At 41.1% G+C, this 22,929-nt stretch overlaps 1 protein-coding gene across 1 annotated transcript in view; it reads right to left on the bottom strand.

The window, feature by feature from the left end:
• PHLPP1 (PH domain and leucine rich repeat protein phosphatase 1) overlaps nt 1-22,929 on the bottom strand; it is a 158,617-nt gene that overhangs the window by 118,372 nt on the left and 17,316 nt on the right. The gene's annotated exons all lie outside the window — the stretch shown is intronic.

Genomic DNA, 22,929 nt, shown 5'->3' with positions numbered 1-22,929 from the left:
TGTCAACATGATACTCCACTACTGTGCAAGTTACCCTAAAGCAATTCTCTAATCTGCACCAAGTGCTACTTTGGAGAAGAGCAGGATGGGTTATTTTGTTTATGCCTGGAGCTTCAGTCTTTAAAAGTTATGCAAGTTAGGGCATCCAAGCTTAACCTTCAATTTTTGTGTTTAGAAGTGCAGTCTTCTTTATTTCAAATTCCTCCATGTCACTAGTTCATTTTTAATTGTCATTTAAAAATTTTGAAAATGTTTCCTTTAGCTGTAACAATTCATGCAATACTCTATAGTAAGAAAGCCTTCTGCAGTTAAACATATTTGAAAACACTACACAACTAACAAACCTTCTCTGCAAGGTGACTACCCAGCACCTGGAAAGAGAAGAAAAGAGAAGCTCAACTTTCCCCTTGATGAGTTTCTTAGAAATAGGAAGACAAGTTCCTTTTGCCCATTACACTGATGCAGTTCACTCTGTTTTAGAAAGGAAGTGTTGAATGTGCAGCCTTAATAAGCAATTTATAATTCCTGTTTAAAAAAAATGCCTAGCTGACAGAAGGGTCTCAAGCCATCAAGAAGCAAAGACACTATGAATTTTGCGTTGTAGCTTTGTCCCTTCACATCCCTACAAATGCTAGTCACTGAACTGTATGCAACTCAGTTTTCAGCACCCAGACATTAAAATTAACAAAGGTGAAGGAGCCTGAAGTTTAAAGTTTTTGATTTATTAGTGTTAAAATCACATTATTATCACACTTAATATAGAATAACTGCACCAGTTCAATATATTACTAACTATAGTCTGTAATATGTGGATTGGATGGTATGTAGCAGGAGACGTGGGAGGACACTCACTGAGAAAAGGTATCATGTAAATATTTACACATTTATTTTTAAGAAGGCTTAAGTTAGAAGCCTTAAGTTAGAAGCCTGTGAGAATTCAACAACTGCTAGAGATAGAGGGCAAACTCCTCACTTAAAATACTTGAAAAATAAGATTGTTAAGATGTTTTAAAAAAAAAAGTCATATCAGTATCATATGATTTTGCAGTTCCCATTATACAAAACTTTTTTAATAACAAAATGTACATGCACAAGAGGGCACAGTTAGACACCACTACTCCTTGTTCACCTACACGGAAGATGTCCATAGGCACAGGTAATGGTACCAAAACTTACTTGAATTTCAAGACTTCTCTGTAGCCCACAGGTACCAATACTGCAAAAAGGAGATGATGAGAAGCACTCGTTGCTGAATGGTATTTATCTGACCCCCCAAAACATGCTTTTCAGACTCTGTGTCTCACAGACATTATGATGGAAGAACTTGCCTATGAAGGCAACCCTACAAGTGGCATGCCCTAGTGAGCAGCAGCAGTCCCATGCAAACATGTCAAGATCACCTGCATCGAGCTCAACAACAGGCATCACTTCTAGGTGATTCTGAAAAAAGTCTTGTTATTCCTTATCTTCAGTTGCAGTAAAGAAGAGAAAAAAGAAAAAGAAAAAAAAAAGGGGGTGGGGTGGGAGAAAAGATTCCTTGATACAAAATTCTGCTATCATCCATTAAAAAGATTGGTCAACCTCAGAAAAAAATTCTGCATATTAGTGCACAGCAGTGAGGGCAAAAAAGACTATGCTAACAAAGCACAGAATTGTACATACACCACCACCGTAAAAGCCAAGCCAACATTGCCTCATACATCCATTCAAAGCAAGATTCCTCTTGCAGAAGGCTTATCCCATTCCCATGCATTTCTGTGGGCTGAAAGAAATAAACAATAACAAGGTTCTTCAAGTCACAGATCACATACATTTTACTTAACCATGACTAGCAGCCTAGCAAGCACACGCCAGCATCTTCTTGTTTTAATGGATATCCAGAAGAGTTGCGCAAAAAGCCCCACCTAAACCCATGCCTCAGGAAAGCAGCTGCTTCAAAAAGTTTTCTAGATGAAATGTAACAGAGCACTATCTTCGGTACAGCAATCCCTTGAAAGGAAACAGATTTCATTCTCATTTCAGCCCAGCCCAGCCCTTTGGCACTGAAGGATCAGATCTCCCCCAAGCTGTGCAAACAGAGACAAGACTCCCCAGAATCTCCAAGAGCAGTGGTTCAGGGCAGCACGCGAGATTTCTTCAGAAACCTGGGGGTAGGGGGGATCAAGAACCCTTTCCTTGTTGTAAACACCAAGCAACATTACTAAAAAAAAAAGGATGATCTGTTCTCTTATTTAATTAAAGACAAGTAATCTTTAACAGGCAATAGGGCAATGGAGATGGCAGGGCAGCCCTCAGCATCTCCCCACCCAGGTAAACTGTATTTGCTCCCTGCATTCCCCCTTGTTTGCCCCTGAAACCACTACAACAGCAATGCCCTTGCATATGACTGCATTTTTCTTCCTCTGCAGTGGAATACACATGCATTCAAAAAAGCTGCAGTAAAAGTCCAACAATCACAAATATTTAATCTCAGTAATCTGGATAATTGCCTCTGAGCTTGAAAGCAACGCTCTGAAGTCTGATTAAGGTTTAAAGTGCACAAAAATTAGAGCAACACACTTAATCAGTAGTGTTTACCTAGCCTGTTATGAAGCTAGGCAGAAATAAAGCTTAAAAGCTGTTAAAAAGACTACTTGCTTGCTTTCTGGTTTATTACAGACCTGATGCAATTTATGCCTTTCAAACCCCTCTCAGCTCCTCTGTTTTGGGTTTTTTTTTCCCCTAAATTTTACATTTAGAATTTTTAAGTCCACAAATCTGATATTTTTTTTTTTTTCAGGCAGAAGTGAAGGGAAAGGAAAAGCCGAGTCCTTCAAGCAACAACTTGATTCCTCAGCAAATTAAGACTCTGGAAAAGCACTCCAATGATTTCTTTCAACTAACTGCACACTGGATTAGAAACTAACAGGAGGTTTTATTAAAACAAGAGATTTGAGGCCACTGAAGTTTTAGATGATTTAGCCCAGCAACTTGCTAATGCAAATTATTACAAATAATGCAAATAATTACAAATTATTACATCAGAGCCACATCAAACATCTGTGTTAATACTCACAACCCAAATGCAGCTCTGGACAGACGTCAGTTAAAACAGAAGAATGCCTGACTGCTTTAGACATCCGTGCAGCAGCACAGCATAGTGCCCAGCCAATTTGTTGGAAGGTTTGCTTGCAAGATAGGTGAATGCTGTTGCTTGCAGCACTGTCCACTTGCACACTGCAGAAACAAAGGCTGTGGCTCTTGTGACTTTCCATCATGTCAATCATATGCAGCAGGGGGAGATCTCCCCCTCACAAGCATTTGCTCTACCAACTTTCAAGACAGAACTCCCGACAGAAGAACACGAGCATAACTGTTTCTGAATGCGCTACAGAAATCCCCAGCCAGGAGAAGCCTCGAGGCAGCAGGTGTAGTGATGCAACATGCATCTACATTGAGTGACGCAAGGACCCCCTGGTGCAAATACTGCTTGCGAAGGACAAGTCAGGTGAGGACTAACATGCTTCTACTGTATGTCTTCCTTCTTCTTACATGCAGCAATGAAGTTAGCTTTCCGTTAGTGTTCCCATGACTTGCAGGAATCCTTGTACTAGATGCAGAAAGACAGACCACAGATCCACTGGGTGAAAAGCTTCAGTACAGAATGAACTCTGCACTTGACCACTCTTGGGATAAAGGATTTCAGTGCTTTGTATTGCAGCAAAGTTGAACAGCGTTTATAGCCTAGACAGACTATTCTCTCACCGCACTCACTTTACCAATGCCATCTGGAATCTACCTTGCTTGTAGCTGCCACTGCTCTGTCAAACCATCATGTTTTCTTTTTTGTAGGCAGCCATCAAAAAACACTACCTTGTCACCTCATTTTTTCTACTATTCGATTGCTCAAGAAGACAGCATTACCTCTTTTTTTTTTTATTTTGAGGAATGCTCACTGCTAGAAATGAAATAACAACACTAAAGGGAAGAGGAAAAAAAGCAATTCACCATTTTCCCCCCATAGTTTTAAAATCAAAACTATGGAATGAATGGATGTGCTAAAACAATCACAGAATCACAGAATGGTTTGGGTTGGAAGGGACCTTAAATATCATCTAGTTTCAACCCCCCTGCCATAGGCAGGGCCACCTTGCACTAAATCAGGTTGCTCAAAGCTCCATCCAACCTGGCCTTGAAAAAAATACCAAAAAACAACAAATAACCCACAACTCAACATTGCTCACAATTTTCAGCAATATGGAAAGAAAAGGAACAGGCACCACAAATTTTTCCATCTAGCCCTAAAGCTTTCCTAAATAACTTCTCATCTCAAAATAGTTCAGCAAGTTAAACATCACTTAAAAAAAAAAAAAAAAAAAAAACAAAAACCAAAAAAACCCACCAAACCACGACAACACTGTGCATTTACTACATTTACAGTTGCTTACACAGTTGGGGTTTTTTCCCTCCACAAAAATATGCAGACCAAAAGAAGACAGCACTATTTTATCAGTAACATTATACAGTCAAGTTTTATCCTGTATGGATGCAAGAATCCTAGAAATTACAGTCCCAGTATCTTTTATACTCATTATAAAATGCAAACACTGAAGACCAGTGAACTAATATATGCCTGTAATAATGTACTTTCCAACTTTCAAAGTTTGAAGTAGAAATATTAAAACATTTTCAAGAAAGGTGCTATACAACAACCACAACAGCCTTGAAACTCAGAAGGAAACTGAAGAAATGATAGAAACGTGCCAGATGACAGAACATAATAACATGACCTCCATCTGACTGTCCTGATTTGCACCAAATGCTACTGGTTTGCACATTACACTCTTGTGAAGGGCAGTGCAACGTTGACATTGCAAGTAAGAGTGGCAGATAACCACTATCACCCTAATAAAAGTATGTCTAAGAGCTGATTAAGTTAAATGGGACCAAAGGGAAATTCCAAAGTCTAATTTTATCCTCTTTAGTATCTAGATATATAGACATGTTTCGTGAAATATTTTCCATTCACATGATGGCTACAGCATTAATTACTCTTTCTGCTAAACACGCACTCTGAGAAGTTCCATCTTAAAGGCTTATGTTTCAACAGGACAAATCCTATGCCCCTGATGGTGGGGAAAGGAGACATGTAAGTGGCTTTCATCGAAAAGCACGTTTTTATGTATAAACCTCATCCACACAGTAAGTCTTTGACTGCTAGTTTACCTGTGCAGTGGGTCCCTAATACCATATTAGAAAGGCAGAGGGAACTGCACAATCCTATAGAGACTGGTACATAGAGGTGGTATTATCTTGCATGAAGCATTTTGTGGCAAATGCTCGACTTGCTTACATAATCCAGAAACTATAAAAAAAGACTTGGCATTACAGGAGAAAGGGTGACTCTTGAGCATTTGTCTACTCACAACTCTTACAGCTAGGAGGAGAAATAGTATAATTGCACATGCTCAAACACCCCATTTTGTATCAGCAGTCATTAACTCACCATAACATGCTATAGTAACAAAAAAGGGCAGGGAATTACACCTTGAGTGTGGCCCAGCCCTCTTCTTACTCACAAGAGAGTTAAGACTTTTGAAGATAGTTACCTTCTCTTTCATATTTTGTAGTCTGGAAGCAGAAACAAGCTAATTTTAAACAGTCAAGTTTATCTTCATTTTCTCTATTTTTCCATTGTCCACTCTGCTCCAACATCAACCTATAATTTGCTCTCATTTCCAAGTGATGCAAACTCACTTCTTGGGCTGCCTGGCAACAGGCGTTTTAACTTGTAAACCTTCTCTCAACTGACATACTCCCCCTCCTCCACTACTCAAGAACGTGTGGAATAGTTGATGCTATTTATCATCATTTTGCTAAAGACTTTCACAAGCTGTTAAAAAAATACCAGAAAACCAACCATGAAGCAAATGTGTGCTTCCATACACTTTTTTAGTCTTGTTATAAAATTGGGTCCACAAAGTAAGTTTAAGTAATGACCTTCCAAATGCTGAAGAGATTAAAAACCTTTATATTATATATATTTTTATACATGTAGGCAAGCAGAAGGTTTTTAATATAAATCTGTAAAAAGCAAAGCTGTCACAGTACTTTCATAACTTAAAATGGTAAGCTGTTTTAAAAGGAAAAAGCTGCCATAGATATTCAGCACCATTACTTGTAATACAAAACAGAAATCAAAACTCACAGTTCTAAAGTAAAGAAAAAAATGAGCAATATGAAGAGGCCATCCAACGGCAGTAATTTTACACTCCTTGTTTTTGCTAGAACAATCCAGACATTTGGCATTACTTTCACACAGTTGCACTTGTGGTAACACGTGCCATAATCCATACATAAATGTTCTTAACAGACTGTGATTCCAGAAACTACAGCACCTTAAGAAAATTACTTCATTCACAACACTTCAAATCTCATGAAGAGAAATTCAGACTGATCTCTAAAACTGGCAAGCTAGAGGATGGAAAGAAAAAAGGGTAAAAGGAGCCCAAATACTCACTATCAGAGTAGAAGAACAGTGCTTTTCCTTACAGAAATTGCAAAGGAAAGGAATGCAACTCAAAAATGCATTTTGGTTTTCAGGACAGCAGGAAGTTGTAGGAACAACATCACCGCAGCAAATTGAGTCTCAGAGTAGGGGAAACATTAAGTCCTGTGCATGCCACAATCCCAATAAAGGTGGAGGCTTATAAAGATGATTACTTAGACTTAAGGTAATCTAAGTTTAAAACATGATTTGAAAGGGTACATTGCCTTGCAAGTTTTATACCCCAGCATAAAAACGCTTCTGTACATCCTATGTAGTATAGGATGTAAAGTACATCCTATGAGCCAGAGCGACGAACTTTGGATTCCTCACCTCCAATTCAGTTTCCAGATGGAACACGTTAGATATAGCTCACCCTGTCTACATTAAAAGGTTTTCAGCTATGGACTTTACTGCTCATTCACAGTTACCAAATGGTGTATATCCACTGCTCTGTCAAGCACTTCTCTTTCCATTCTGCAGCAGAGGATCCAGACACAGAAGTTTACAAGTGAACACCAACCCTGCATGAGAGTGTGTACTACCTCAATTCTGTTTGTTTTGGTGAAAACGCAACCTGTTGAATACCTGCTATGCTCACCCTAGATAGCTGCACACTTCCCACAACGCATCAGTTGCACCAGCAGGAAACCCACACTGAGAAGTCACTTTCCTTTGACATGTGTGAAGTGCATAGGCAAATTACGTCTATCACTGTGGTATCTAGTTATAAAGATTAGATACCACAGCTTAGAGATGTGGGACAGCTCCTGGGAAGTGAAACAAATGTTGAAGTTTGCAAAGAATTTTGTAATTCCCGTCTACTCTCTTTTAGTCATTGCTTTCTCAGTTTTGCCTCACCTTCTTGTCCTCTCAACCTCTACCCTTCTCTTGAGCCAAAGGAAAGCCACTGCCACCACCTTCCCCCTTTGCTTCACCAGGCAGCAAATACACGTCCTCAACCCCTCCTTGATAGCATTAGCAACAGTCAGTCTGTAGAAGATGAACATATTGGCTAGAGCATTAGAATTCAAGTAGAGAAAGAATTATTTAACTTGAGCAAGTTAAGTATAAGCAGTCAGCTACCACATGCCAGAGTAAAGTTTTCCGCGTCAAACTTAGTACTTCAGAATATATAAGATTACATGAGCTAACAACAAAGTGCTGGTCTATCCCTGTTCAGACAAATCCTAACATACCAAAGTATTCAGCTATCTTGGGGCTGTGGACTGTGAACTTCTCATGATTCTTTGCTCTTTCTCAAGAGCTGCCAAGTGTATAAACTGTTCCCATTATTTACTCACAGATTAACAGTTGGTAAATTGGTCCCATGGAATCACTGAAGAATTTTCCTTATAACCATTTCCCTTGCTTTAAAAAAAAAAAAAAAAAAAAAAAAAAAGCCAACTACACAACGCCTTCCACCCCCACCCCCCCACAACCCTGAATGAATGTGAGAACTTCCTGCACTCAGAACAGCATGAATAGACCTGGCAAGTAGTCAGGGAGATAGTACAGGCCCATGAATGCTCTGAATTCAGCTTCTGTGCTGCCGCTAAATTAAAGGAATTCAGGAGCCTCACAAAGGCTTGGTTATTTAATTATATTATAAAATAAAAGGCTGAATCTATTAGACAGCATACGAAAGAAACCCTTTCCCGAGTGCCTGTGCAGAACAAGCAGCCCCAGTGACTCTGCCTAACCTTCTCCTTGGGGTGATGTCACCACCACACTTCTGCCAGCGTCCAGCAGAGCTGGAGATGGTGGCAGAGCACTGCTCTCTCTACCTGCAGGCAAGAGTCTTCACCAGCTAGAGACAAACCATGATTCTTTACCACATCCATATTTTTTTTTTTTTACCTTTGCTCTTCATTCACCTGCAAAGCACCTACTTGGAGAAATCCCATGGGTTAGGGTTCTAGACGGTAGGGGGCCAAGAGAGCTGGCTAATCGTCAAGCATCGCTTCCTCCAAGCTCAAGATAGCTGCATCCTTATAAGTAAGAAATCAAGCAAAGACAGCAGGAGACCTGCTTGGATGAACAAGGAGCTTCTGGCAAACCTCAAACAGAAAAAGGAAATTTATGGAATGTAGAAAAAGACAAGCCACTTGGGAGGAATATAGGAATGTGGTCAGCACGTGCAGGGAAGCAATGAGAAAAGCTAAGGTCTGGATGGAATTAAATCTGGTGAGGGAGGTCAAGGACAAGAAAAAGGGTTTCTTCAAGTACATCAGCAAGAAAGAATGACTAGGGAAAACACGGGCCCACTGCTGAATGAGGTGGGCTCCCTGGTGACTAAGAATACAGAGAAGGCGGAGTTACTGAATGCCTTCTTTCCTTCAGTCCTCACTGCCAAGGCCATCAGTCCAGTTTCTCAGACCCTCGAGGCAAGAGAAGTCTGGAGAAAGAAGACTTTCCCTTGGTTGAAGAGGATCACTTTAGAGACCACTTAAGCAAACCTAACACCCTGACACCCAGAGACCCATGGGCCCCTATGGGATGCACCCCCGAGTGCTGAGGGAGCTGGGATGTCAAGGCTACACCACTCGCCATCATCTTTGAAAGGTCATGGAGGACAGGAGAGGTGCCTGAGGACTGGAGGAAAGCCAGTGTCACTTGAGCCTTCAAAAAGGGCAAGAAGGAGGACCCAGGAAACTACAGGCCAGTCAGCCTCACCTCCATCCCTGGAAAGGTGATGGCACAAGTCATCCAGGAGGTCATCTCTAGGCATGTGGAGGAAAAGAAGCTTATCAGGAGCAGTCAACATGGATTCAACAAGGGGAAATCATGCCTGACCAGCCTGATAGCCTTCTATGATGGAATGAGTGGCTGGGTAGATGAGGGGGGAACAGGGGATGTTGTCTACATTGACCTCAGCAAGACTTTTGACACTGTCTCCCATAACATCCTCGTATGTAAACTCAGGAAGCGTGGACTAGATGAGTGGACAGCGAGGCAGATTGAGAACTGGCTGAACAGCAGAGCTCACAGGGTTGTGATCAGTGGGGCAGCGGCTAACTGGAGGCCTGCAGCTCGCGGTGTTCCGCAGGGGTCACCGCTGGGTCCGGTCCTGTCCAACTGACTCATCAGTGACCTGGAGGAAGGGGCAGAAGCGCCCTCAGCAAGTCGCTGACGATACAGAGCTGGGAGGAGCGGCTGATCCACCCGAAGGCTGCGCTGCCATTCAGCGAGGCCTGGGCAGGCCGGAGAGCTGGCGGAGAGGGACCTCATGGGGCTCAGCAAAGGCCAGCGCAGGGTCCTGCCCTGGGGAGGGACAGCCCCGCGCACCAGCACGGGCTGGGGCTGAGGGCTGGGAGGCAGCTCTGCGGGGAAGGACCTGGCAGTGCTGGTGGGCAGCCAGTTGCCCGTGGGCCAGCAGTGTGCCCTGGTGGCCAAGAAGGCCCACGGGACCCTGGGGTGCGTGAGGAGGAGCGTGGCCAGCAGGTCGAGGGAGGTGATCCTGCCCCTCTGCTCGGCCCTGCTGAGGCCGCACCTGGAGCGCTGGGTCCAGTGCTGGGCTCCCCAGTTCAGGGGAGACTGGGAACTGCTGGAGAGGGGCCAGCGGAGGGCCACGGCGATGGTGAGGGGGCTGGAGCACCTCCCTGGTGAGGAAAGTCTGGGAGAGCTGGGCCTGTTCAGCCTGGAGAAGAGAAGCCTGAGAGGGGACCTTATCAATGTCTGCAAATACCTCAAGGGCGAGTGCCCAGAGGCCGGGGCCGGGCTCCTTTCAGTGGTGCCCAGCGACAGGGCAAGGGGCAATGGGCGCAAACGGAAACACAAGAAGTTCCTTCTAAATGTAAGGAAAAACTTCTGTACCTTGAGAGTGACAGCACTGGCACAGGCTGCCCAGAGAGGCTGTGGGGTCTCCTGCTCTGGAGACATTCAAAACTCACCTGGACATGATTCTGTGCAACCTGCTCTGGGTGAACCTGCTTTAGCAGGGGGCTGGACCAGATGATCTTCAGAGGTCCCTTCCAACACTGACCATCCCATGACTCTAAAGCTCACGGCACTTTCAAGCAAGCTACAATAGTATTTACCTCTCTACCTTCAACCCCTGACCAGATGCACTCATATGTCAGCATTTAAATCCTCTTTTCACTTCAACTGCCTTCAGTAAAAACTAAAGCACACACATGAATAAGAGTAACTACAACAGCAAACAGTGAAAAGGCAAAACCTCTACACTTTTTTCCAACCATGTCCTACCTTCCCTCTCTTTACAACTAGCAAGGAATGAATGCACTCATAATGGCCTTAGAAGTCATTAGGAAACAAAATTGCGCAACTTCCTCTTACCTTCCACCAAATCTCTCAACAGTCTCACATATATGCAACAAAATGGATAGGGTGAGAACAGCACACAGCAGGAATGATTAAAGTGATGCACAAATCAGTGTACTCGTTTTAAGAGTTCAGCTAACCCCGATTACTATTCGGGAACTCAGCCTGTTACACATGACACCTCTACCAATACCAGCACCTCCAGAAAGGTGGCACCCTTCCATCAATTCAAGTCACAGTGAAATGCTCAGATTAGTGGCCATGCCAACATGGCTTAATGAGACCTGCAACTAGCTACGGCCACGCTTTTCACTAACAAGAAGGGAAGCAAACAAATACTCACATTCAAAGCAAAGAAGCCAGGCATGCCTGCCTGCAGACAGTCCCACGAGGGTATACTCTCCTAAGCATGAGTTGCCAAAACAGCAGTAACTCCAGTCCAGAGAAGCAAATGCCCAAGAGAATCCAAAAAGACAAAACAGGATGTTTATGTATAGATGATAAGACAACGTTTGCCTAATTTTTTTGTTAGGGAAATAAGGATATTGTGCTGTTTCTCTGCTACTGTGGATGGAAACACTGCTATATTCAGACATTTCTGCTATGAAAAGGTTAGTGGGTATTAACTCTATGCCACAGCATTTGTTTTGGTATGGACAGCATCTACATGAGGTATGAAGGTCAGACATTAGTCTCCAACTGTCTTTGAACAACACATTTTGCTGCAAAATAGTATAACCATGTCTATGGAAAAAGGCTCAAAGGATTTTTAACTGAGTACATACCCTATCTGTTTAGAAAAATTAGTGGATATGAGCAATAAAGAGCTGAGCACAAGTGAAACCTGAATGAAAAAAAACAGTGCAACCCAAAAACCTGCAGAGTGCCAAGGCACAATGGTCAAGGGACCTACTGAAGACAGTGTCAAATAACATCTCTGATCAAGGCTTGCCAACAGGCACAGCATCTAGGCAAACTTGAAGTAACAATACCACATCCGGAAAGGCAATTCATCAATTCTTTAAGTGCAACATCATCAAGAACCTCACAGAATGAAGACAACATATAGGTGCAAGACCAGTGCACCCCTATGAAAATTGCAGTTGCTTTTGCATTTCCCCATGGCAAGTACACATACGCAGTCCTCTCCTGGACACCGAGTCCCCACAACCTGCTTACCAGGAATCGATCCTTTTTCAGGGCTACAAGACAAGACTAGACTTGGACTATACCACATACCTTAGCAGAACCTTTGTCCACAATTCAGAAAGGATAATGATTGCTAACTGCTTATTTTTTTAACTTGACCAGTTGATCATGCCCAGCTTACCTGGTGACAGCTAGCAAGAAAGCACTGCCAAGTGCTGAATTTCCTCTACGTTTGCTGGACACATTGCTGAAAAGCATAAGCTTTATGGATATTCCCCATGTAATACCACTGTTTACAAGTCAGTTTAACATTAAAGATTCAGTACATCCAATTATTACTATGCAAGATTAGCCTTGCTTTGTAGTTTCATAACTAGTTCACAAATTTTTCTTAGAGACAAGCACTTTGAGAACATTATGTAGGCCACAACCTTTGCCTCTTAAAACCCTACATTTACAAGAGATGTACCGATGGGTGAAAAACATACATGTGAAAAAGGATTTTTTTTATTTAAACAAAAAACAAACCAAATTTTTCACGTGCTCGTTTCTACAATACAAAAGTACAATATACCTTAAACCCCTTTAAGGCTGTGCTTTTTTAATCTCTTTTGACTACACTGTTGCCTGATCCTACATTGTTAACATAAACAGGCAAAGCAATTTGTTGTAGCTGTGCGCTGGGACTTTCTGGAGAGGATTTTGCTTATTTATGTTTTCAGCCCTGTGTTAACCATGCTACAATTAAAGCTCTTCTCCACAAGGAGGGAGGGAGGGAGGGAAAAAGGAAATAATACAGGAAAAAAAAAAAAAAAACAAAAGGAAAAAGAAAAAAAAATAGTTTAGCTGCATATTGTAGGCTAAAAGTATCTACAGCTGATCTGTGCTTTGCAATCTCCTGACAGCCTCAAGACAGCACTGTTCACAACTAAGGTGACAAATCTGCATTCCCTCATCTCCAGAGTGTAAGTAATATCAGTTATTTGCCAGGAACTCAAAATACGCTCATATTAACACAAAACCGAAGCAGCAAGAGGTGCTGAATCTGCCCACACTCCAGTGGAGCACTATGTAAAGGATCACACCCCACCTGGTGTTGCAAATTAAATACATTATTGTACCCCAGGCTGTAGTAGACCATTTTCTCCAGATAAACGCTTATTCTGACACTGACAGAAGAAATATGGCTTAGTCCACTGCAGGCTATAAAGCATCTTAATCTCTGTACTATGATATCTAACAATACTGATGAAGATATTTTCATTCTAGGTTTCAATGATGAAAAAAAAAATGGAAGTTACAAAATAAACTAGGATTTTTTATCACATGAATTCAGAAAAAAAACATTCCAAAATAGTTTTTCTTACAAGGAACACTTCCAAGATGGAATCTGTAAAGTAGAATAAAGTAAAATAACGTAATTACTCTTCTCGTATTAGCAGGAATTAAAGTTGTCATTTCATTAAGAAGATTAAAGAGACACACTCAGTGCTATAGTCTAATCTTAAGGGGAATGAATGTACTTATACAGTTGATACCATTGTTCTGGAACTTATGAAATGGAAACACTTTCTGCATTTAATAGTCTGAAATGTATCACTAATCTTTTAGTTTATTCACAGAGAATATACAGACTACAGATTCTATTTTGGTTGATACAAACAAGGGACCATAATTTTCATGCCACAAAAAAAAAAAAAAAAAAAAAAAAAAAAGAAAACAAAAAAGCCTCACAAGCACTTCAGAGAGCTTGGACACTTCAAAGGGTCCAGATTCCCATTTTCAGCCAATCCTCCCTTTTATTAGCTAGGACACCCTGGACGGAAATGTTAACTGCTTGCTCTGAAAGGATACAAACTCAGGTCTACTTCTAACCATTGAAATTTCAATCCATACAACCACACTATGAGCTCCACGCTTTTATCAAGACAGTACATTAAAAATCCTCAACTCCAGGACTGAAATGGGGGGCAGGGGGAGCCCTTTCGTATAATTACATATTACACAGCTTTCAACAAGCTCCTGTTGGTATTTCTGAAATGTTAAATTGCATCTCCCACACATATGTGATTTAACTTCACTTTGAGAAATATTCCCATTTACAACCTGCAAACTATCTTGCCTTTGTGTTTGTAGCCATGCAATACTGGTACCAGAAACCAAAAGCTCCCAACCTGTTAACTTCAGTACATTGTACACGCTAGCCTTCTTCCACCACTTCATTCATAACAGTTTTTGTCAATAATTTTTTTATTCCAACAGGCAAGCTTCATAGCATGAAAGCAAATACACATAGATGCGAAAGCAAATTGTGACATACAATATTAGGTTGTCTCAGATGTAATTATGTTTAATAAATAAAACTACTTCTGTGTTGTCCCCCAGAGGTCCATCTGTCCCGCTAAGTAACACACAGTAGAAGGAAAAATACATTCCCCCAGCACTTAGAATTCGAGTCAGCAATCATAAAATAACTGGTTATAAGTCGTCACTGGTAGATCTGACCAATCATATGAGCAAGCAGATTGCGTATCAAGTTAGCTTTGCTGCTTGCAGTACTCTTACCACAAACTCATTGCTACTGCTTCTTATCTGCTTTAAAAAAAGGTTAAAGAGGATCAGACAGGAAGAAAAAGCAAGTGGTTGATTGAGAACAACAAAACATCATTGTATGCAGTTCTGATCGGAAAACTCACTGTCCACTTAGAAACGTCCTACTTTCAAGGTAGCTTTAAAACTCATGAGAGCTGCTTAGATAGACCATCTATGGTGTACATAAAATCAAAAATCGTTGCTAGTAAGAACTTTAAGCTTTTCTGTACCATTTATTTTAAAGCAAATATTCGGTTGAACTAGGCACAGTTATTGTTTAAAGAAGCATGCAGCTTTTCCAAAGGGAAAGAGTTGGTATTATCCCTATCAACTGAAGGTGCCTGAATCACAGGTTTTGTTCTACCCTTAATGCTGCATCTGAAACTCTCTCCTCGCCAAAGCAGCATTCAGACAAGGAGTGGCTTGCTACTTATCTTAATTACAGGTCTTACTATCTCTTTCTCTTTGGACACAAAGCTTCATAAATCGAACAAACAGGAAAAGAAACTGCATTCAGATTACCTAACGAGGTTTATGTAAATCGCACCTACAGCCTAGGGTCCTGAACTTCAAAGGCATTCCAGCATCTCGTTACCCCTTGGAGCAAGGCCCATTTGTTTTGTCTTTATTTAAATAAGTTGGCATGGCACTTGGAGTGCTTGCAGATGAGAGGAACCGGTTCAAGTGGCTATTATGGGGTTTTGAGAATTATGAATACAATTCAGATCCTAGTGAAGTTGGTTTGAAGATTCCCGTTGCCATTGGACAAGACCAGGAACAATTAATAGCCTGTAGAGGGCCAAATTTACCTCTGACCCACAAAAAATGTTGAGTTAAACTTCAAAAAACTTCTCCACTTACAGAATTCCACTTTCCTTATACACCGAGAACTAAGCTAGATAAAACCAGAGAAAAAAATCCACTGAAACTCAGTATTTTACATCAATATGTAAATAGTTATTCTTAGCTTATTCAAATCGAGGAACACAGTTAGTTGGGCAATGAGTATTTTCAGCATCCCTCCAAATAAGTCAAAGCCAGCTGGAAGAAATTTTACTTCCCCATCGACAGAAAAAGCTTCAAAGAATAGTATGCTATGTTGTGAAATTAAATGACTCTTCACTCCAGGAGGCCTTTCTTCCCAATTTAACAGTTGTCATTTTTAAATGCAATATTCTTCAAAGAACAATTTTTGCCCCCTAAATAACTTGGGGGGGGGGGGCGGGGGGGGAGCGTTGGTGCGCAAAAAAACCCAAGAGATTTGGCAAAATTCCCATTCTTCCTTATATTTTAACCACAACCACAGGAGCAGAAAGTCTCAGACATCAGTCCCAAAGGGCCAGGACGAGCTAGTTAGCTGAACAGGGAAGTAAAAGGAATCCTGACTGTGGCAAGTGGCAAAAAGAATTTGGATTATCAACTTACATAACTAAATGATTTTATGTGACAGTGGCAGAGTGCATGGAGGAGGTGACCACAGCTGTGGTAACTTACAGACAGGAATCCAAATGGCAATTCCTGCCAGTGCTTTGGTTTTTTTAAAAAACACACACACACACCCATAAGCGGCTGTCCCAGCCCGGACACCACAAAAAACCTGGTTATACTATTAATTTTGCCTACCCGAAATCCTGAACAAAATTTCAGTGGGACACAATAATGTTATTCAGTTACAACCCACATTGGTCCTTCCATGCTGTTACGACAGCTGCTGCATTCCAACAGGCAGGTGATGCTTATTCTTTGCGTGTAACATTTTATTACATAGCACACATATGACAAAAAGTAAATTAAAAGGCAATTAAAATATATCATAAATAAAAAAAGACTTCAGTTTAAAATTCTCCAATACCTAAGACTGTTTTGGTATTTAACACCAATCAGTGGGAAAACATTTAATTAGAATTTGTCACTAGTTATTTTTTGAAAATTATATTTATGTTAAGGACAGAAATTACACAAAGAATAAAATTAGGCACTTTTAAGTGAAGCACGAAGCTGAAAATCTAGAATTTTCACAGAAACTTTCCAACATAAAATCTGTAGAGCTTAACTACCTCAAATCTATACACAACTCTGTCATTAGCACACAGTTGGAATTTTAACTTAGGTTTCCAATCTGACAATTGATTACCATAATCTAGACTGTATCGACCATCTTAAAAAAATAAGGACATTGTCTTCCTCTGAAGTTTCTTAAATATCCTGTGAGAAGCTTAGTATTTCAGGATTCCCGTCTTAGAGCCAAATCTAGAAAAAGTTAAGACACATTCATTTTTCAGCAAGTTTAAAACTTTTTAGTTGTTTACAAAGGTTCATTACATTTCTCTTAAGCAGCTTTGAGAAGGAAAAAGTAAGCTGGAATTGCATGGCCAAGATAGAAAAGCTTACAAAACAGAAGAGACATTAGTACACCCCACTCCATCCTTTTTACTTGAGTCAGTTTCCTCACACAACTGCAACTGACTCCAAGCATCAGCCTATTCCATTTGAATCCACACCAAGAGACCTTACAAAAAAAAAAAAAAAAAAAAACGCTCAAAGGTAAACACAATATTCAGTTCGCTGGGTCACAGAATAAAGTTAATACAGGGCTATTTCAGACATACAGCTTCCCAGAGTGCAAATCCTCATTTGAGCAAAAGTTCTAAAATAGAGCAATAAAATTGAGTCAAGGGAAGCTGAGAACAAGTCCATGCGCAGATTTATCTGATCTAAAATGCCAGTGTGCTCCATTCCACAAGCAGTGACATCATGAAATACTGAAGACTAAGCCTTTGCTTCTACTATCCAAGGCAAACAGAAAGTCAGTCTTTGGTTTCATTTTCTTTTTTTTTTTTTCTTTCCCCTCCTAAATCAAGACACTAATAGCTGAAACAATTTAAAATGACCACCTCTTAAAGGTAGAGGGAAATATAGCTATAAGTGTGCAAGGTACAGGTCCCCTCCAAACTAAAAAGCTGAGTGTAACAAGCAGCACTCTTCAGGATTTCTCTCTCAAGATTCTATTCTATGGAATTCTGTATGCATAGTTTTCGAACTGACCTTCTCAGACATGGTGTTTGATATTGCTCTTTTCTAGGGGATCATTTAGAGACCAAAGAAATTTCTCTTTATATGGTTTTATAAAACTACCAAGTAATTTTTGGTAATTAAGAAGCACATACCAGTTGCTAACACTGTTTCAAATGAATGTTTCTTTTTTAAGTACTATTAAGTAGTATCTTCCCAAGAGCCATGTAGTGCTTTAGATGCATAGCAGTCTGTCAGTGCCCTAACAGAACAGATGGATGTTTTAATTGCACAAGGGCTTTTAGGTATACCAGCAGTTCCATCATCAAGAGGATGTTTATGCACAGTTTCAAGAAAAAAAAAAAAGAAAAAAGGGAAATAACTGGTGAGATCTGAGAAGAGGGGTAGTATCAAAATACATACAGAGAAAAGAAAGAGAAAAAAAAATACTGTATTCTGTGTATTCTGCACAGCAGTGAGGAAATTCTGCTCCTGGACATATCAGTTTAGGTACTACATATTTAGTATATATAGTAACTCTTCTGTACATCACACTGAAATTTCCCGTGTTGGTACTTCACACATACTTAAATTATGGATGCTAGCCAGGAGTACAACGGAATTTTAAAGTTGCAAAAACCATTGTACTTAACAGCTGTCACATACCAAGCTCAGCTGCGGCCTCAGCAGCATTCCAGCATTATCTGCAGGGCTCCTCCTGCGCAGGAAAGGCCACTGTGCCCTCAGAGCCCCCAAAACTGCCTACCTTAGAAAGATCCCATTCCAACTGCAAGGAGATAAGCAAATGGCTATGCACATGAACAGGTGGAGCAAGCCAAAGGCACTGCAGCCATTTTAAACTTTCTTGCAGAACCAGACTAGAAATTTCACTGCTTTGGTCCCACCAAGGACAAAGCTTGGCTTTAAACACGTTATATATTTGAAATGAGGTAATTTCCCAAAGTGGCAAGTTTTAGGTATAACTTCTCTCTGCAGGAGATGCCAAAACATAAATGATTACAAGGTAAAAGAATGTACATCCAAGTCATGTTAGGAAGGAAAAAAAATAAAAATAAAAATCAAGAACATTGCAGCCCTAGGCAGAGATTTTTTTCCCTTTCAGTTTCAGACAAGTTCACAGAGACCTCTCCTGTCCAATCACATCTGTAAAAAAAACATCCATTCACACTAATGTGAATTAATTTCTTTCATGTTAACTAAGATAACTGGATTTCAGAACTAAGTCAGTGCTCCAAAGGCAGCTCTTTAGGGCACAGCTGTTCTCCTACCCTCAGTGAAGAAGCAGGTCTGTCCTTGGCACGTTTCCACCCCCTCAAATGGCACTTAGTCATCTTAAATCGAGTTTACCAATGAGCTAAATAGCTGAACTGCACCAAGCAGCTATCGATTCGATACATGTCACATTCCACAACATTCAGCATTGCCAGGCCTACAGTGTTTCCATGTAAGAGTAGGCATCTAAAACCATGTTTCCATCCTTGTAGCTTCAAGTCTTAATGTGACCCCAGCTACTAAGTGTACTTCACAATTAAAAATAAATCAACCAAACAATTGCTTAGATTACTGCAACTGATCCTGAAAATATCTTCCCACCCTTATATTCAAACAAACATTCCTTGTAATGAATTTTAAGACAAAACTGGATTTGTTTCTCCTCACAGCTTTCTAAAAGGTCATATGAGCAAAAAGCATCTCTTCACAAATAAAATGTGACAGCCAGTTGTAAAATTAACACCCCTAATTACATCTGGCATTTCTTAATATTCTGCCTATAGGCAATCATCTACTCAAAAGTGATATATTTGATGACGCCAGCAGGTGCCGAAGCCCTATGTCACATCAAAGAGCAGAGAATTTAATGATGGCCAAGTGCCAGAATCACAAACAACATCACCTTTCAGTAGTAAAACAAAAAAGCCTCAAACATCCATTGTACCGAACCAATCTTCAAGACCAAGATCATGTTACTCATGCTCCTTGCCATGCTCCCGAACACAGCACTGCATATGATTCTACACTTACTCTTGATCTAAAGTCTCAAGACAAATAAGGGGGGTTTGCAGTTTTTAAATTATGAGATTGGTGCATTACTCTATTTTTCCTCCTACAGACAAACTACAGAGAAGTCAAGGCCACTTGGACAACTCATGTTTTAGAAAAATTATTTTTAGAGAGCAATAAGGGATACTGTAACTTGTTTGCAAGAAGCCCTCTGGATTAGAGCCTTCTTATGGTTTTAGGAACGGTTTAGTAAGTCTGACCTGATCGGTCTCCCAGTGACAATACCATGACTGTAATTGCACCACAGATTCTTACACAGTTCCATAACTGTAACGTAATATGTCAGTGAAAAGCTATTTAACCATATCCTTTTAAATAGATATTAAGTATTTCAAACTTTGAGGACAGCATCTTTTGTTGAGATAGATTTCAACAGAGAGAAAAGTTGACATAGTTGACATGTATGACCAGTCGATAACACCCAGTTCTGCTCAAATTGTTATTACAGGGAGTAGGATCAGATCCTTGAAGCTGTAGGGGATTTTGTTTTGTTTTGGCAACAGCATTATCTGTTTAATGCTCAGAGTCAAGAGACTGAAGAAATAAGCCACACTCTAAAGTAAGAAAAGAAGAGGAGATACCAAAATAAAGATGCATTAACCACATTCTGAAACAAACCAAGGCAAAGTACAGAAAGTACTTTTACCATCCCAGTATCATGTTTGGGGGCTTTTAAATTTGGAATTCTGCATTAAAAGAACAGATATTTCATTTACAGAATGTTTGTGGACTGATGCTTATTAAGAAAGCTGTTTTGTCAAAGTATAAAAATGCTGATTCTCCGCAATTCTCCTTGCAATTTTTTTTTTAAATCTGTATTTTCCAGATTTCACAACTAGAGGTATTACCAACCTACAGTAATCAGTACAACCATTGGCTGTACCATCTTATTTGGAGTCTGTTAACGTCAAGCTTCAGTATAGCAGTCTTCCAGCCTTAAAACTGTCTCTCCCCAGGAATAAAAAAACCCGAAAGTCACCGCTGTGCCCTCTTCTCTCCCAACTCCAAGGGGATTAGGTGAAAGAATTCTTTTTAGGAGCAATGCAATAAATCCAGCCTAGGTTTTACATCGGTACAAGACCAGGATCCCCAAATCCTACTGAGACAGCATGCAGGAAATTACAGGGATAGAGATGCTAGTGGTTCTCTTATCTACTGGGACAAGCCAGGCTGCTTAAACCAATGAAGTCCCAGGCAAACAGGAAATCACTGTTCTAAAGCTTTCCTTAGGGTATGATCCTAGAGGATCATTTATTAAAAAAAAAAAAAAAAAAAAAAAAAGGTACTTCTAAGCAAAACACCCTAACTTCGGGGGCAAAAACCGCTCCCTTTTCCAGTTTAATTTGATGAGTATTCTTTTTAAGTGCCTCTCCTTCCCTCCCTTTCATCTTTGGGGGTGGGGTGGGGGTGGGTGTGTATAAAATAAGGAAGCAGAGACAACTTGCCAAGACAGTTACATAAAATCAGTATGATTACACGACAGTAATATTTTCTTAGCTGGTTTTGGCTGGTCTGGTATATTAGATGCTGCAACCATTCTGCTACAAGCACCTGATCACAGGTGGTTTAAATGTTAATTACAGATCCCTTCAAAGAGAGAAGGATTTCAAAAAAACACTGCACTTCGGAAGTACAGAAGCATACTTCTTAGCATGTGAACTTGCGAAATAAATTTGCATTAATTTAATCCTATGTATGCATATAAAAATACATTCCTATTTAGTAGTTTTGTACAAAGTAGTCCCAAATGTACAAGTTACATTAGCAATCAAGTTGAGCCATTGAAATAAAACAGAGTTGGAACCTCCACATTTAGCATAAAGAATTATTTAATGCATAAAAGCTACATGCAAACGGTTAACTGTGTGTAAGACTCAGTTATGTTTTCTGATTGTGTTTTCTTTAGAACACATCCTGTTAGGGAAAGGATGCACACAGCTGTCCCATTTTAAAACATATCTGTGCATCCTCATTTAACACTGGGATAACTGGAAATACAGGAAGCCAACATCCCTTCCAGCATCACCTGCTGACTTCCACCCTCAAACAGCTCAGTGGAGAAACATGCAGACCACCATCATCATCTGAGGAAAAAAAAGTATTTTAGCTCCTTTCTAACCCAAACATAATCTAACGTATTTCTGTCAACCCCTTGTACAAACACTACTTCTGCACTCATTACGCTGGGGTCATTATACAACAGACCAAGAAATCTGAAGAAAGGCTGAACTGACCGCTCACCACCACTCCCACATTCTCTTCTGAATAAAGAAGGGCACTTATCTATCGTACTGCTCTCCTTCCCACCCCGCCATTACCGCCTCTATTTGACATTCAGTGGCATTCACTCGAGGGAAGAAGAATCTCGTTATTTTTCAGAGTTAAAAGCACTGAATTCTCACGGTTCAGTGAAGGATCACCCCGCTCAGCCAAGCCGGCAAGGGGATGGATGGCATTTGCTACTCCGCTAGCATGACCTTAGCTTTGGATACCACATTTACCCATTTCACAGGCAAACTTACCAGGTGTTGGAATGCTTACTTGGACATTAAACAATTTCTCCTTGTCGGAGAGACGGACAGGACAGTTAAAACCCAGGGAGTTCCAAGATCACAGTATTTCATACAAACCAATTCAACTGACACACAAGGTATTTTTAAACCTCTCCCAAACTGCAGAAGGTTGCGTAATTACAACGTGGGAGCTAACTTTTCCACCCAATGCTCCCAAAATTCTGTACTGTAAGCCGTAACAGCAAAGCTACATTAAAAGCTTCTGCCTTTTCATTAGGGAGGTTTTGACTACCCTGCTTTCAAAGAGAATGTCCTGTACTCGTGTACTTTCCTCGCCTACTGCCTCAGGCTTTCAGCGAAGTCCCGCTACGCTAATCAACGGGGAAAATGATCCCAACCGCCAACACCAGGGAAGCACAGGGTTTTGTCTGCAGGAATGCACCGTTCTCAGCTGGGCAACGTGCGCGCCCCGCACAGTTGCGACCTATTTCAGGAGCAGCCCGGCGCGCAGCTCCCCCGGCCGAGCCCGCCGCCGCGCCCCCCGCTCCGCCGCCAGGCGGTCCCGGAGCGCCCCGCAGCCGCCGGACCGCCAGCGCCCTGCGGACACCGGGGAGCGCCCTTCGCCCTCCGGACCCCGGCAGCGGCACCGGCGCGTTTCCCGTCGCTGGGGAAAGCGGTAGATTAAGGCCGAGTTAACCTCGAAGGCCCAGCGCCGCTGCTGGAAACGGCACACCGCGGGAGAGCGACCTCCATTACCCAGGCGCCGCGAGG

The sequence above is a fragment of the Falco punctatus genome (assembly GCF_963210335.1).
Source record: "Falco punctatus genome assembly, chromosome: 3".
Taxonomy (NCBI): Eukaryota; Metazoa; Chordata; class Aves; order Falconiformes; family Falconidae; genus Falco; species Falco punctatus.
Note: the sequence above shows the minus strand (reverse complement) of the source record. Positions and strands in the feature narration are given on the sequence as shown.